This window comes from Artemia sp. Qi Xiang Cuo, chromosome 1, assembly GCF_049724085.1.
Source record: "Artemia sp. Qi Xiang Cuo chromosome 1, ASM4972408v1, whole genome shotgun sequence".
Classification (NCBI taxonomy): Eukaryota; Metazoa; Arthropoda; class Branchiopoda; order Anostraca; family Artemiidae; genus Artemia; species Artemia sp. Qi Xiang Cuo.
In genome coordinates, this window is record NC_142794.1 from 10,970,730 (window position 1) to 10,986,162 (window position 15,433).

The following is a 15,433-nucleotide window of genomic DNA, read 5'->3' on the forward strand; positions in this document are numbered from 1 at the left end:
TTTGAGAATAAATCACCACGACACACAGGAAAATTTCTAAGTTGGAAATGCATGTTGGTATTGTTTATTACGGACCTGCTTCGCTCTGGCCTAGTTTTCAGTTAGTAATAATAAGTAATTTTCGGAAATTCATGAGTTTCAATTTGTATAACGTGTGTATGTTTTGTGAGTACGTGTGTTTGTGTATATTTGTGTGTTTTATAGAACCTTGCAAGAGGAACATAATGACATATTTGCTTATGACGATTAAACATATTATTAATTAATTTTAGAATAAATTTTTCTACATATTCATTCATTTCTTCAGATGTTTGGGAAACATTTTTTTTTTCTAGCATTGAAGGTTTTGGGTTTACGGAAAAAGTTCAACTCGCGGCTTCTTAGAAATAATATTAATTTAGAATTGTGGATCTGAGCTAAGGTTTTCATCTGCGTATAAAAACAAAATAGCAATTGAAGGTACTGTCCCCAGTTTTCAGTATCCAAGATCCAAAACAAATCAAAACTATTTTGGCGTTTAATATCCAAGTAGTTTAAATCTATTGTTAATACATGGCATTGTGACTTTTTATGAAGGAAGAAAAATTGTACGGAAAGCCACACTTTGTAATCCTCTAAATTTTAATTATTTTGTGTTGCTTAAAACTTGGAAACTGATGATCCTTACTACCAAAATTAATGTTTAAAAAAGGAAATTTTACAATAAAATGCGCCGGAAACTAGAGCACAAAGATGGAATGACGGAGGGAATGAAAAATTACAGCTCATAACGTAAAATACATCTTAAAGATGAATACTCTTAAATGATGCATAAAAGCAAATACGGATAAATAATTTCTGATACCACACTGAATAATCATGATAAAACATAAAATCGCGAAGAAAGGAAGAAAACGAGGGCAATTAACATCCAGCGAAAAAATTGAAAAATTATGCAAATATTTCGGTCAAGACCTCCGCTTGACCGTCCTCAGTGCAAAATAAAACTGATAAAAATATAAAAAACCATACCTTAAAATAATAATTTTATTTTAAGGTTTGGTTTTTATATTTTCATCAGTTTTTATTTTCATCATTATAATAATATACTAAATCGTCATAAGCAAATATGTCATTATGTTCCTCTTGCAAGGTTCTATAAAACACACAAATACACACAATCACACGTTCCTTTCTTCGCGATTTTATGTTTTAGCAAATAGACGTGTTTGTGCATTATATATGCACCAGCACATTAGACTAAAATTAGATGTGTAAAGAGTGAAACTTTTATTGCTGTGAGGCACTTAAAATAAATTATAATAATTTAATAAATATAATAAGAGTCTAAAATAAGATAAACTATGCTGCAAGGAACCAAGAGAACTACTACAAGTGACAGCAGTCTCACTGCTATAATAGACTCTTTAAGAAAATCTTGCAAATTTTTTGGGGGCCGAGGACCTTCATCTACCTTCAATACGCCACCGCCTACTACGTCTTTAATTCACATTTTCTGGTTGGAAATCAATATTGATAAACTTTTATTTAGTTACTTAGCACGCTATTTAACTTAGCAGACTTAGATCAGCATTTCAGTGAAAAAACATAAAAGCTTTTGCCATTCGATTCTCGATATTCGATATGTGAAATGCTGAGATCATGTCGACGTTCTGTTGTCTTTTGATAACAGAAAAAAAATCCGTTCTTTCCCTTGTTATCACAGAAATTCCAGAGTCGTGTGATGAATTGAAAATGGGAAATGATTAATGGACTGATGAAATTATTTTTTTAATGAATTTTTTTATTTTTCTAATATTTTTCTTATAAATTTTTTTAATGTGGTTTCAATAATGACAAAGATAATTAGAATCAGTTACTAAACTGAATGAAAGCTTAGGGTTCATTCATTCAATATTCATCAGTATTAAATTTGAATCTACCACCGAAAATTCTATGATTTGCTATTTCTGGTCAACATAGAAAGTCACAGCTCCCAGTTGTTAAGAGAAAAACATCGACATAATGCTGATTGGTCGTCTTTGTAATTTTAAGTCAACTGCATATGGTCGGGACGGAAAATGCAGATAGAATGATTTTCTTATGGTTTTAAAACAGTGATATATAGTTTCCAGCTGAACATAAATGAAAAGAATGCTCATTGTATCTGTGCAATATAAATTAAATCATATCTATACCACTGGCAAAATGTAAAATGAAGTCAAAGTACTGTTTAGCTGTTCCGCAGAAACAATTGATAAAACAATAAAAATCTTACTTCATGTTATGTGGTTCACTTTAAGTTTCATTTTTTCGGTGTTTTATCTGAAACCAATTAAACTATTGATCAATTTCAAAAGCTTCATGGCAAATTTGTTGCACGCCAAACTGTTAATTAGAGACATAGGGTAGCTTAAATAGTGTTTGTCAAATTAATAATGCTTTACAGACTATGTTTGCCGTAGGTTTTGTGATAATTCTGAAGAAACGCTTTTCTTTGTTACCTTGCAGTAATACCCCTGTATTTCGTGATGGGACGGTGTTTAACAATACTGATTTGAGTAGGGAATCTAAATATTTAATTATATTTTATAAGAACATTTTAACCCGCAAAGCGTGGCACCTAGATCTACCAATTTCAAAGTGACTCTCCTCCGGAATTTATTTTCTTCATAGAAACAAAATGCAATTTTCCTTTCATATTCTTGGATTCGTTGGTTCTTGAATTACGAGATGCTCCTAAAAAGAAAGTGCTGCATAAACTGTTAGCTAAATTTGCCTTTTTTCTTTCAATATATAAAGATTCACTTTTATAAGAAAAGAATTGACAAACCAAATGAATATCCATAAATATTAACGGAAACGAGAGATAAGTGAATCTGGATTGGAGTCCGACAAATTATAATACAGTTTTTCTTGTGTAGAACTCATCGTCCTTACTTTTTTATGGGAACCAAGCTGTACCACAAAAATCTGGAGAAGTTTGGCCTTGAAGTTGAACTTCGTAGAGAAGGGTAAGTTATGAACACCAGAACGTTTTTCTGCGTGAAAAGTAGCTGAGAAGGCTTATGGCACAGAACTTTGGCTAAGTGTCATAATTTAACTCTTAGACAGTTGCAGAGGATGATGAAGAGTACCCAGCACCATCTCCTGGCTTTAGTTGATGGATGATAGTTGGCAGGGGCCAATCTCCAGCATTTTTATTGGAGGGGGGGGGGGGCAAGAGCGGTCCATATCTGGATGGTCAAAGGGCATGGGATTTATAATTTTTTTCTCTCCACATTATTGGGGGGGGGGCAAGTGCCCCCCTTGCCACCCCCAAACGATGCCCCTGATAGTCGGAAGAAAACGTGTGCAACAGGTCGTCACTCTCATGTACTTGTTGCAGTTCGTGAATAGTATGGGCTGTTGCAGTTCGACTCTCTTCTTTTGAGCGTGACTACGCGTCATTACACTATAATTTGGCTTGGTTCCCTCAAATTTTGTAGCCCTTTGATACAAAGGATTTGTATTGGAGCGGTTTTGGAGTAAGAGCGTACAGCAGCCATCTACATTTGTTGATTGAGAACTTGTAAAGTGGGATTGTCGAGTCTTTGACTCGACAATCCCTACCTTCTTATTCCTACTTCGACTCTCATTTAGACCGGTCTCCTCTACCTACTTAGGAATTAAATATGCCTCTCTAAGCATACCCATAGATAGAAACAAACAAGGGGACTTATAGGAGCTTAGTAACTCATATTATGAAAACGTGTCAGAGACCCCAAGGCTACAGAAATTTTAAAGGTCAGAGCTTAAATATTTAGAAAAGAATAGAAAACATTTTGATACGTTTAATTTTTTGATTTTATCAGTAAGCAGATATTTGCAGGAAAAAAAATGTTCTGGACGTCTAGGATGCGAAAATTAATGTCAAAATTCCAATTTTCAACGTCAAAAATTCAAAAGTTTAGTGTCAAAAGTTCCAATTTTCTTTTCTCGCTCCTGTGAGTAAGAAAATAGGTACGACTTATTTAAGGGGGTTGACTTTAAACCAAGTATTCTAAAAAACTCACATACAACCTTTGAAAATACTACAGTCAATAGTTTGGGGTACGAAGATAGGCTAATTAATAAGCATGATAATAACCAACGGTAATTGCCAGTATTATGTTAGTTTTAACATTTTATGTGATGCAAAGGGCTTCATAGCTTTTTTAGTTGCTATCTCATATTAAATCTTTTTAATAGCAAACTGGAAATGACCAAATTCAGAGAATAATTTCACAATCATTCATTATAAATGCTGCAATTTTGTGCTTTCGCAAGAAATGTGTGTCAGTGGGAAAAACAAACCATATTTTGTATCTACTTCTCTGTCTTATTAAGCCTTCCTTTTACTTCCTTTGGATAGTTTTGACATATTAATTTTCAAAAATTAGGCGTTATTTTATACCAAACTATGGCTTTTCCTATATGTTTACATAGAAATTGAGGATGAGTTGTTTGATTTTATGGGACAAGTTTTGTCGTTTGCATTGGTTTTCATTGCTTTTTCTTGCCTGACATCGTGCCATATGCAAGTTTTTTTCGGTCATCGTATCTCACTGCAATTTTATTACACAAGATTTTACGTTTATTTATAAATTTTTGAATACAGTTTTAAGCTACATATTTTATCCATATTTTTTATTATCTTTTTTCCTTTTTAGCTTCGTCCTTGATCTATTTCTAAGTATATGCATCTGTAATTTTAGTAAGTGATTTCAAATATTTTTTTATCATATAAATGTATATATATATATATATATATATATATATATATATATATATATATATATATATATATATATATATATATATATATATATATATATATATATATATATATATATATATATATATATATATATATAAATCCGGATAAATTAAATTACTTCCTTGCACTTGACTCAGGGCCTAGGCTTTGCAGCTCTACCTGGCATTAGAAGGTGGCAAACGGTGGCATTCCACTCGGTACGGTTAAGGGTAAAACGGGCAACAATTTCAAGCTAAGAAGAGTCCCATCGGTGGCCGTGTCGTCTGAGCCGACAAATTGGTTTGAGATCAGATTTGGAGGTGTAGTATGAAAATTGCCACTTGTAATGTCATAACGTTAAAAAACATCGATCGTGTTGACATGTTGACTGACGAATTCAGACGTTTTGAACTAGACTTGTTAGGAATTTTAGAAATCCATATCCATATAGGTATAGACAGTATGAAATTAGGCGATATAGAACTTATTTTCTCGGCCAAGAAGAATGGGATGCAGAGCTAGTGAGTAGGGCTCATGATGAATAAAGACGCTGATAAGTCTGTTTCAGACAAGGAAGGTATTAAACAGTTCATGGTAACGAACTATAAGTTAGGCCCAAAAGTAAGTAAGGTGACCCGAAACAATATTATTCGAAACAAAGAAAAACAAAATTTGAAAAAAAGAAGATACATCAAAAAGAAACGGCTATTTATGCTGATTTTAATAATACTAATATTAGTTAAGTTTAACTTCAACCATCGAAAGCTACAAGTCTGAGAAAATTTGTCTAATTTTCAAAAAAGGGGGTGGACATCTCCCAAAAGTAAAGGAATATTACTGAAAATCACGCCATCCCATTCAGCGTATCAGTCCTGCAGAATACAGTAGAGGTTTCAAGTTTCCATCTTTAAAAATGTGGAATTTTATAGTTTTTGCTAGAAGTAAGATAACGGATGCATGTTTTTTTATTGTTGTCGTTCCCAGGGGTGACCGTATCGAACCAATGGCTATAGAAGATCAGGAGAGGGGTCATCTGAATGGAAATTAAAAATTCATGTGCCGTTTTTAAGTTACCAAAACAATGGAGGGTCGCTAGCTCCCCCCTCTTACACTTTATTCCCCTCGAAGTCATCCAATCAAAATTATGAGATATCCATTTGGTTTAGCATAGTTGAAAGTTCCATTGCATTTCGGGATGATATGACCCCCCATAGCCCCCGGAGGAAGGGTTGCAAGCTATAAAATTTGTCCATTGTTTGTATATAGTATTTATTATTGGGAAGTATACAGACCTTTTTCGGGGGGGATAATTTTTCTGGGGATGGATTTCCTAAGAGGAGAATTTACCATTTAGGGGGAAGTTTCCAGGGGTAAACTTTCTGGGGAATTATTGCCAAAATTCATATACGAAGTTCATTTTATTTGTCTTACTTTCTCGTCAGCGGCTGCATCTTACATTAGGACATGTTCGTCAACCATGAAGGCCTCGTCATATGACTCATATGATCTTTGGACTATTTTGTACAAAATAGCTCTCTAAAAATTTCTAGCGAATATGTTTTATGCCACACGAACTTTTGTCCTACGCCCCTGCAATATTTGAAGCAGTAGCTAGTGAACGTATTAAACTTTGATCGGGTTGGAAGTCAAGTTTTCTCGAGTTCATTCGCACCTCTGCAGGTTTAGAAAGTTGGCCTAGCGAAGTTCCGATTAACACAGTCACGGGAACTGGTGTGGTGGTAGATTTCATACCGTTAATCCGGTCGTAAGTGCCAGACAAAAACGAAACCGTTGAGGCATTTTCGATACGAATCGTTGCAAGGCTCTTAAATCGACTCCCAAAATCTACAACCGAGCTGCATGCTGTAGCTGATCGGTATGACGGAGTGTTCGGCCTTGTAAACATTTCCGGGAATCCTATTGTTCTAAAAGACAGTAGTGGATGTCATGAGCGGAGAGGAAATGCAGTGACGAAGAGTTTTATCATTACGAAGAGCATGGTGCTAGAAAACTGGGATATTTTACTTATGCAGTCAGTGAGTAAGGGAAGACTTATCGAATGTATTTTTGAATTGTGAAGCCATGTCTGTCTTTACGAATTAAAATTTACCATTTACCTCTCTGGTGGATTCAGTGATAGAATGAAGGTGCTAAAACTAGTCCCATCCAACATGACTATAGATCCGAGCCCGGACTACGAAGCGAACTTATGCAGCACACATGAAGAAGCAGACACGCGTGTTGCTCTCCATGTTGCCGAATGCTACAGAAAAGAATGTTCCCAAGTAATTGTTGAAGCAAATGAAACAGATATTGTTGTCATTTTATTACAGAACTATCGCGAAATATTCCTCTGCAGGTGTGACCCAGGCTATGAACCCGAGCTCTACCTTCAGTTCCATGACAAAGTCTTTCCGATCCATAAAAATGTGAATAGAACATCGTCCGGGTCCATAAAAGTGTGAATAGAGTCATCGTGGGCCGTTGCAGAGTCAATAGGACTGCTACATTGCATTAGTGGATGTGATACGGTCAGTTTTTTCTTCTCGAAGGGCAAAAAAACATTTGCTACATCTGCTGTTAAATCACAGCTCATTCAAGAAATTGCTGATCTTACAAAGAAAGTGAGGAGTATTATCAAAAATATCATTATGTACGAGCCCGAAATCTTGCGTATCCGTACGAAATTGACTGTATCGGTATGTAGCAAAAAACAGTCCGAATTGGATTCTCTCAATGACCTCCGAATTCATTTATTTCCCAGAAAAAAGAACTTGAACAGCTTACCCCCAACAGATGGTTCTTTCGTATATCACGTCAAGAGAGCTATACTTCAGTGGAGCATTATTCTTCAGGCTGTGATTCCTAAGCCCTATATCTTCAACCCACTTGAGTTTGGCTGGACCCATCACGACATTTTAGGAGTCAGTCCAGTGACTTCAGCGTTGACCCCCTGGCCACCATTTGTCAAAAAGGCTTCAACCTTTTGTTACTGTAGAACTGTGTGTGGTAAAGTGCCCTTGTTTGGGGATAAAGCCATGGGACATTCTTTGCGCATGCGGTGGGCGATGTGGTGCCGACAGCGACGATTCGGACGAGGATTAGCGGGATTTTTTTTTGTATGTTTGAGGAAAACCGTTGAGATGTGCGGGAATTGTATTTTGACAGGCTTTACCTGTAGCTTTACTTACAGTACTTAAAGTAATAAACACTCTTTAAATCATGTTACAGGTTTAAGCTTTCAGCTTCTGTCGAGCATGGTTCTTCCGTGTCCGTTTACTACCTTGCAAAGCTTCGTAGGTTGATTATAATCTGGATTTACAACTATATTTGTAAGAAAATGGGAGCTTATAGCAAATTAAATAGCATATAGCAACTAAAGTTGAAACACGATAACCAAGTTAACACTACCGTTGGACTCGGCGTCAAAATTTGGCATAAAAACATATCCTGCAATACCATTAATCAAAAATTAATTTTAAGGCCTAAAAATAAGTAATTAGCCTATAACAAACGAAGTTAAGATTGGGCTGCGAAGTCTTATCGGCAGATAAACTGAAAATCAGTCCGCATTGTAAATATATTTTGAATTAAGAAAAAAAAAGAAGTTTATATTTGGTTGAAAAGTAAAGTTCATATTCGGATTGTGCGTTAAATTCTAGCATAAAAGAAGTGCCACATTATCATTTTGGAAAAATAAATTTTTGTATATATTTTTTGGCCTATACTTTTTCAAAAAATTCTACACGGCTTCAACGAACAGTTTAAGCTTTAAACTTTACGGCAATGTGAATCTAAATACAATAGGTAAATTCTGGAAAAGAATGAAAAACACAAAAATTATAGAAAGGTCCGAGATACGACGTTTAGTTGAAAATGAACCTTTGAATTTTGAGATTTTCGGAGAAAATTAATAATCATTAGCCTATAGCTCCTGGGCTATACAAAATATCGGAAAAAATTTAACATATTCTATGAGAAGACCATATTAGGACCAAATTGAGATGTCGCACCACTAAACCAGAGTGGTACAACCTTAGAAAAAAAAAAAATAAAGAGTCTGTACATGTTTTATAGGCCTAAAAAGGGTGTTTTTTTGCTTTTACAAGGTCAAGCCGTAATCTCCAACTTTGCCCCCACCCATATTCGGATTCAACGTGGTCGATATAGTCGGAAACTATTGTCAAACTGACTGTGTCTTTCTGTCCACCTCAACTCAGAAATAAACGAGATACGCTTTAGTGGCTCCCGGACTATATTCCTTTTCCTGCATTACTCCAATTGCATAATCCTTCAAAGTAGTCTGATAGTCCGAGAAAAACAAGGTCCAATCGTGCGGTGCCATATTTTCGATTAATATGATCTAGCTGCGTTTTAAAAGATGATACTCCGGATACTGATCATATGTTAATAAATTTATTTTAATAAAGTCACGTCATGTTCATATATTGATATGATTTGTTAAGCAATCTTATATTTTCTTGGTTTTAGCCTTTTTTTTTATTTTGTGGGTTTTTAAATCTTCGTTTTTTAAGTCACTGTTTTTTTTATCTCCTTCGTATCTGATTTTGTATGTGCTTGGAGAAGGACTGTGAACTCCGCCTCAAAATAGGTCTAGTTACTTTCACTATTGTTTGCCTAATCTTCTTGTTCTTTATTTTAAAATATCGGATTTTTCTTACGCTTCCCGTGACATGTGAATACCTACATTAAGGCTCGAACTTGTTACTGCATGCATTCTTTTGGAATATTTTGTACTTATGTGGCATCTGAACCACCCTAGTTTACAAAATAAAAATAGGTAATTATAAATTTTTGACTTATTGGACAAAGATGGGGTGGTCATCCTGCCTCAAATTTTTAGCTCTAGTCAACCCCTGAGTAAAAGTTAGATCAAAAACCTCTCTAGTGTTGGACTCGAAGTGTGAAATTTTTAGTGGTGCACATCAGGAAGAAAGTCGGAATTACCAAAACAGGATAAATAAATGTTTCCTAAAGCACTTTCAACGATAATATTTTTAAAGACAGCATATTTTGTTTTGAAGTGCACTAAAAAGGCCAACGAACCTTTTGTGCTATACAAATCAAAGAAAGTTTGTTCGCAACGCTAAGTCAAAACTACAATCAAGCAAATTTGAATCTCAATTTTCTCCAAGATAATAAATCAGATGACTTGGCAAATCCACTGGTTATCTCTTTCCTTTTGCGTCATACGACATGCAAGCCCATTTCTCGTCCAATCAGCATTTACTTTAATTGCATCATTAGAGTCACACCCACAGATGGTGCAATCACGTGCTTAGACAATAATGCCAATAACTTGATCTATAGACCGAAATACACATTTTTTACTACGAAGATTTTGGTTGTAAGATGACACATAAAAAATTATGTAAGTAGAATGGGAACTTGCCTTATAGCGGAAAAAGATCATCCTTTTTCCTGCAACCTTCCTCATTAACATCGGAATTGTAATTTTGACGATTTGTTTTTATTTTCATAAGAAAATATGTAATCTGAGCCGAGGAACCCGATGACCGAGGATCTCGGCGGTTCTTCAAAATTAACCCTCCCCCCTTCTGTGCAGGTATATACCTAGGATTTGAATTCAGGATTGTAGGGCTGTACTCAAAGGGGAAGAGTACTGGGTTTTGACCCCATCGAATTTTTCTTACTCTAATGTGGTAGCAAAAATTGGGAAAGGTGCATATGCCCCCAGCCCTAGTTTTTTGCACCTTTCAAATTTTGAAAAATACCCATTTTGGGGAAATTTTCATTGAAGTTTTTGTTTGCATTTTCATTGAAAAACTACAAATTTGCCCCCTATATTCAATAAATACATTTAATTCCCCTTCCTAAATTATCGTGAATTGCTGTCAATTTATCATTTAATGGTAAAAAAAAATAGCAAAAATACTGGTGTTTAAAAGCCAAGTTAAAAAAAAAGAAGATAAAAGCCAAGTTAGGTATGAGAGAAATCCCTGATCAAACTCGGGACTAAGTCTACTGGAAAATGTTTTTGTCACGCAGGATCCCGAGGAGTTACGGTGGAAGGGATCCTGTTTGAATTTTCTTCTGGTGGGGCGTAAAAAGCATCCTTGTAAGAAAGACAACCAGACACAGGAGCGTCTCGAGGCTCATTTATTGTGGGGGGGGATCTTCGTAAATTTTACCGAATCGCTATCTGATCTATGCCGAATTTTCTGCAGAAACCAAGAATTTTGCTAAATTTTGGCCGCAATTGATGACTTCGGCGAAAATGCTAAAAAGCTACAAAGTTGCTAAAAAGTTGTAAAAAGTTGGGGCCGCCCCACCCACTCCCCTTGGGACGCCCCTGACCAGACAGTACCATTGGGGTTCTGCGCAGGAACTTACTTCAGGGGAGGGGGGAGGAGAATTTAAAAAAAAGTGAATTACAATAAATATATTCGAAGTTACAGGAAAAGCAGTAAAATCTTGAGAAACCTGTGTACAAACCTGCGTGGAAGCATATCAAACAGCCCGTGGCAACGAACTGTAATTAAGGAGCGATGCGGCTCAATAGTAACCGAAAATCTTTAAAACAGAGTTTTGGCAACAATGGATACATCAAAATAGTTGAATTTTGATACTTATTCAAGATATATAAGATTCATCAAGTTTAATGTTACCCACCAACAATTACGAATTTCAAAAGTTACGAAATTTGCCCAATTTCCAAAAAAGGGTGAACACCCCCAAAACATCAAGTGATCTTAATGAAAATCGCATCACCAGGTTCAGCATATCAGAGAACCCTATTGTATAGGTTTCAAGCTCCTATATATAAAGTGTGGGATTTTGTTCTTTTTTGGCAGAAGCCACATCACGTATGGGTGTTTTTTTCTTTTTTTTTCCCAGGAGTGATCTTATCGAGCCATATATCCTAGAAGATTGGGGTAGGGGTTCTTAGATTGGAAACCAAAAGTTCTAGTGTTCTTTTTAAGTTACCAAAACTACTCGAGAACATCTAGCACCCCGCCAACGCCCATTTTTTCCCAAAGTTGTGTGACCAAATTTTTATATAGCCATTTTGTTCAACATAGTCGAAAATTTTAATAACTATGTCTTTGAGGATGACTTGATCCCTCTCAGCCCCCGAGGGAAGGGGTACAAGCTATGAACTTTGCCCATTGTTTACACATAACATTGACTATTGGGAATTATACAGACACTTTTCGGGGAGATTTTCTTACGGGGAGGATTTTATGGCGGGGGTCTATGTGGGATGATCTTTCTGTGGAAGAAGTTTTCACAGTGGAAGGGATTTTCCATGGAGGGGAGCTGGATTTTCCGGCATTATCTGAAAAACGATCAGAAATTAAATGAAAAAATAACTTTTTCAACTTAAAAATAAGGAGCAAAGTTAAAACTTAAAACAAACATAAATTATCAAGAATATGAGCAGGGTTGCCCCCGCCCCCCAATACTCCGCTCTTTATGCTAAAATTAGACCTTTTGTCCCAATTGTTTTAAAGCGACTCGTGAAACACAAGGTCCGTTTAATTAGTATGATAAGATTTTTTAAAAGTACTAACACTTTAGCATAAAGAGTGGGGTATTGAGGAGGGGGCAACCCTCCTAAAGATTTCTACTCACCTTAAGTTTTAATGTTTCTCCTTACTTTCACTTGAAATAACATGTTTTTTTTTATTTTATTCAGACTGTAAAAATGGTATTTTCTTTTGTTTTACTATCCTTTCGAAATCAACATTTTTATAACATCTATTTTGAAAAGTCTTTTTAAGTTGAAATCCTTTTTCCAGAATTGAGGTTTGAACGCTGTTTCACAAAAATCTAGGATGGTCCAAGGCAGATTCTTCTGCTTGAAGACATTCACTGTTCAAATATTCATTTTTTAATTCCTAAAAAAACAAGAAGGAGCCTTATGTATTATCATTTTTATTTACTGTATTATTTTTGCTTTGTATTTTTTTGTGTTTATTTACTATTACTTTGATTTTGAGATTAGGACACTTAAATATAATTACATGACATATGTTGGATAATCCAATTGAATAGAATAAAACATTTTCGTTTTATTTTATTCTTATGTCCAAGTCTTAAACACTTAAACGAAAATGAAAAAAAAGTCTTTTTTTCTTGTTTTGAAAGGACTTCGTTAGAAGTGTTTTAAAGTATATATTTTGAATAGTGAATGTTTTCAAGCCGCAAAATATGTCTTGACGGTTTTCTTGACGGAAAATATGTTCATACTGCGGCGAGAACATAGTGGGATCCAATCCTAACACCCCCCGCCGCACCACCAAAATTTCTTTTGATTTGCACTATTTTTCCATGATTACCCCATTTATATACAATATTAAATTTACTTATTTTATTCTATTTTGGCTAGGTTTACACCCCTCCTCCTAAATTAAGACAAGCAATAGATTCTCACCGTAACACTTTTTTTCTTTTGCTTCCAACTTCAAGTTCAAACAGAATAAATTTACATTTGCGATTGAGGCAGTAATGCAGTTCTTGGAAGAACATAAAATTAGTTTCCCACAGTAACTTTTAACATTAATTAATAAAAGCAAAGCATGCCCAGTCACGTCAGTCTGTAATTTCCGACTAGAACAACATTAAACCGGAAACATTAAACTACTTGATCATGAAGACTCAGTTCAAGCTAATATTAAACCCTAGAGGAAGAAATTATAACGATGTGTTTATTTAGGTTATGCTTATACCAGGGGGGCCTCATACCCAGGCATAAACGCAAGAATTTGTTCGGGGGGAAGGGGCAACAACAAAAACAGCATTTTATTTGATTATTTTAACAAGAAGGTTCCAAAAACTCAGGGATGTTTATTTGGAGTTGGGGGTCCCGTCCCTAGTTATTGAGCTGCAGGGTGAACTTGAGGAGTGGCACCCCTCGAGAAATTTATAGCCAATTAAACGACAAAGCATTTGCAATGAATTCTGATTGATGGATAATTCGCCAGGGTTTTGTTTGTTTTGGTAGACTGTTTTGGGCCGAGTAAACTCTTCCTAGATAAGTTACGCATTATGGACTACCTCCCCAATATGTCAAAGATGATATATTATTAGTCAGAGATGATAGCTTTGAGAGCAACATTTCAACTTGTGTGGTTCATGTCATCCCTCGAGGCATATTTGCTAAAGCTTTTGAATATTTTGAACATAGGTATATATTTTGAACATAAATATATATTTTGGCTATCTCAAAATTTGGATCAAATGTTTCGGTGGCTACAGGGGGAGTAGGTAGCACAAAAGAACCCAGGACTGAGGGCCGCTGCCCTCCAATCGCTTTGAACTCTTAAAAAGGACATTAGAACTTACAATTTCCAATCAAATGATCCCTTCAAAGTTTCTACGACCGCCCTTCCATACGAAGGGGCGTGATAGAGGAAAAAAAGTAACAAAGCCACTTTGCTCTTTATATAGGCCGGGCTACTTTACTACCAATGGTACTTCTCGTTTCTTTTCCTCTCTTTTGCATAGTTTAGCATAGAAACATGGGCGCCCATAAGGGAGGGGGAGGGGCTGAATTACATTGCCTCATATTTTTATATTTTTGTTTGGAGATTTCTATTATACAGGATTGGAAGTGCCGATTAGACCAGGTGAGCCCCTCCCCCCCTAAAATTCAGCTTATGGGTGCCCAGGCCTAGAAAAGCTTCCATTAACACAAGTTTAAAATTCAGGAGACGCGTGACACGTTGAAATAAAAAAAGAGAAGGGAAGGGAAAGAGAGAGAAATGGGAGAATATTCCAACTAAACTACAGAAGGAGTACAAGAATGTATGATCATTGCCATGAACCAAAAAAAAAAAAAATTCGTTAGGGCTTTTCTTCTTAGCAATTATTTTGAATATAACAATTTTGAGATAGCCAAAATTTTCAGCAAATTTTCGTTAAGGCTTTTATCCTCAGCAATTATTTTGAAAAGCCACTTAAAATCACTCATGTTTTTTCCTCACATCTGGAAGAAAATTGAGCAACTCTCTCTCCCCTGTAAATATGTTTGGGGGAAGGGGAGTGCCTCAGAATTTCGGGAGGGCGCAATTAAAAGAAAAAATTGGCGAAGGATACGTGAAAAACAATTTCTTGCGTTTTCCATTTGAGGAAATAGAAGAAAATCTTAAGAATTTGAATGTTTTATTACGGAAGGACACAGGCTTTATCAGCGCAATTTTGGCTTTTATTCAAAACGATTCGGACTTTGAGCAATTTGTTCTTATTTGTCATTACGTCAACAACAACCCCCGAAAATGATTTCCAATGGCCGATGATGGTTTATAAATGCGAGCAATGTTCCCTGTCCCCTTCCCTCTTTCTCAAAACTTCAAAACGCGTTAAATGTCATTTGTATTTCGTTGAAAACGATATGTATTTTGAACAGTTTTTTTTTTTTTTTTTTTTTTTTTTTTTTTTTTTTTTTTTTGTCAAAACAGCAATAGAAACGCAAGAAAACCACCATAATAAATATGATTGTTAAAATAACTAATGAAAGTTGACTGATTATTTAAATTATGAAATGATATTCATTCCTGAAGTCACAACAGTTTAATATATTAATTTTATCAAATGTAACTTGTTTTCATTAAGCACAAATGACGCACTAGCATTTAGAAGGCCACATTATAGGGCTACCATTAGGGGCATAATCTTGAAAATCTAAAGTAC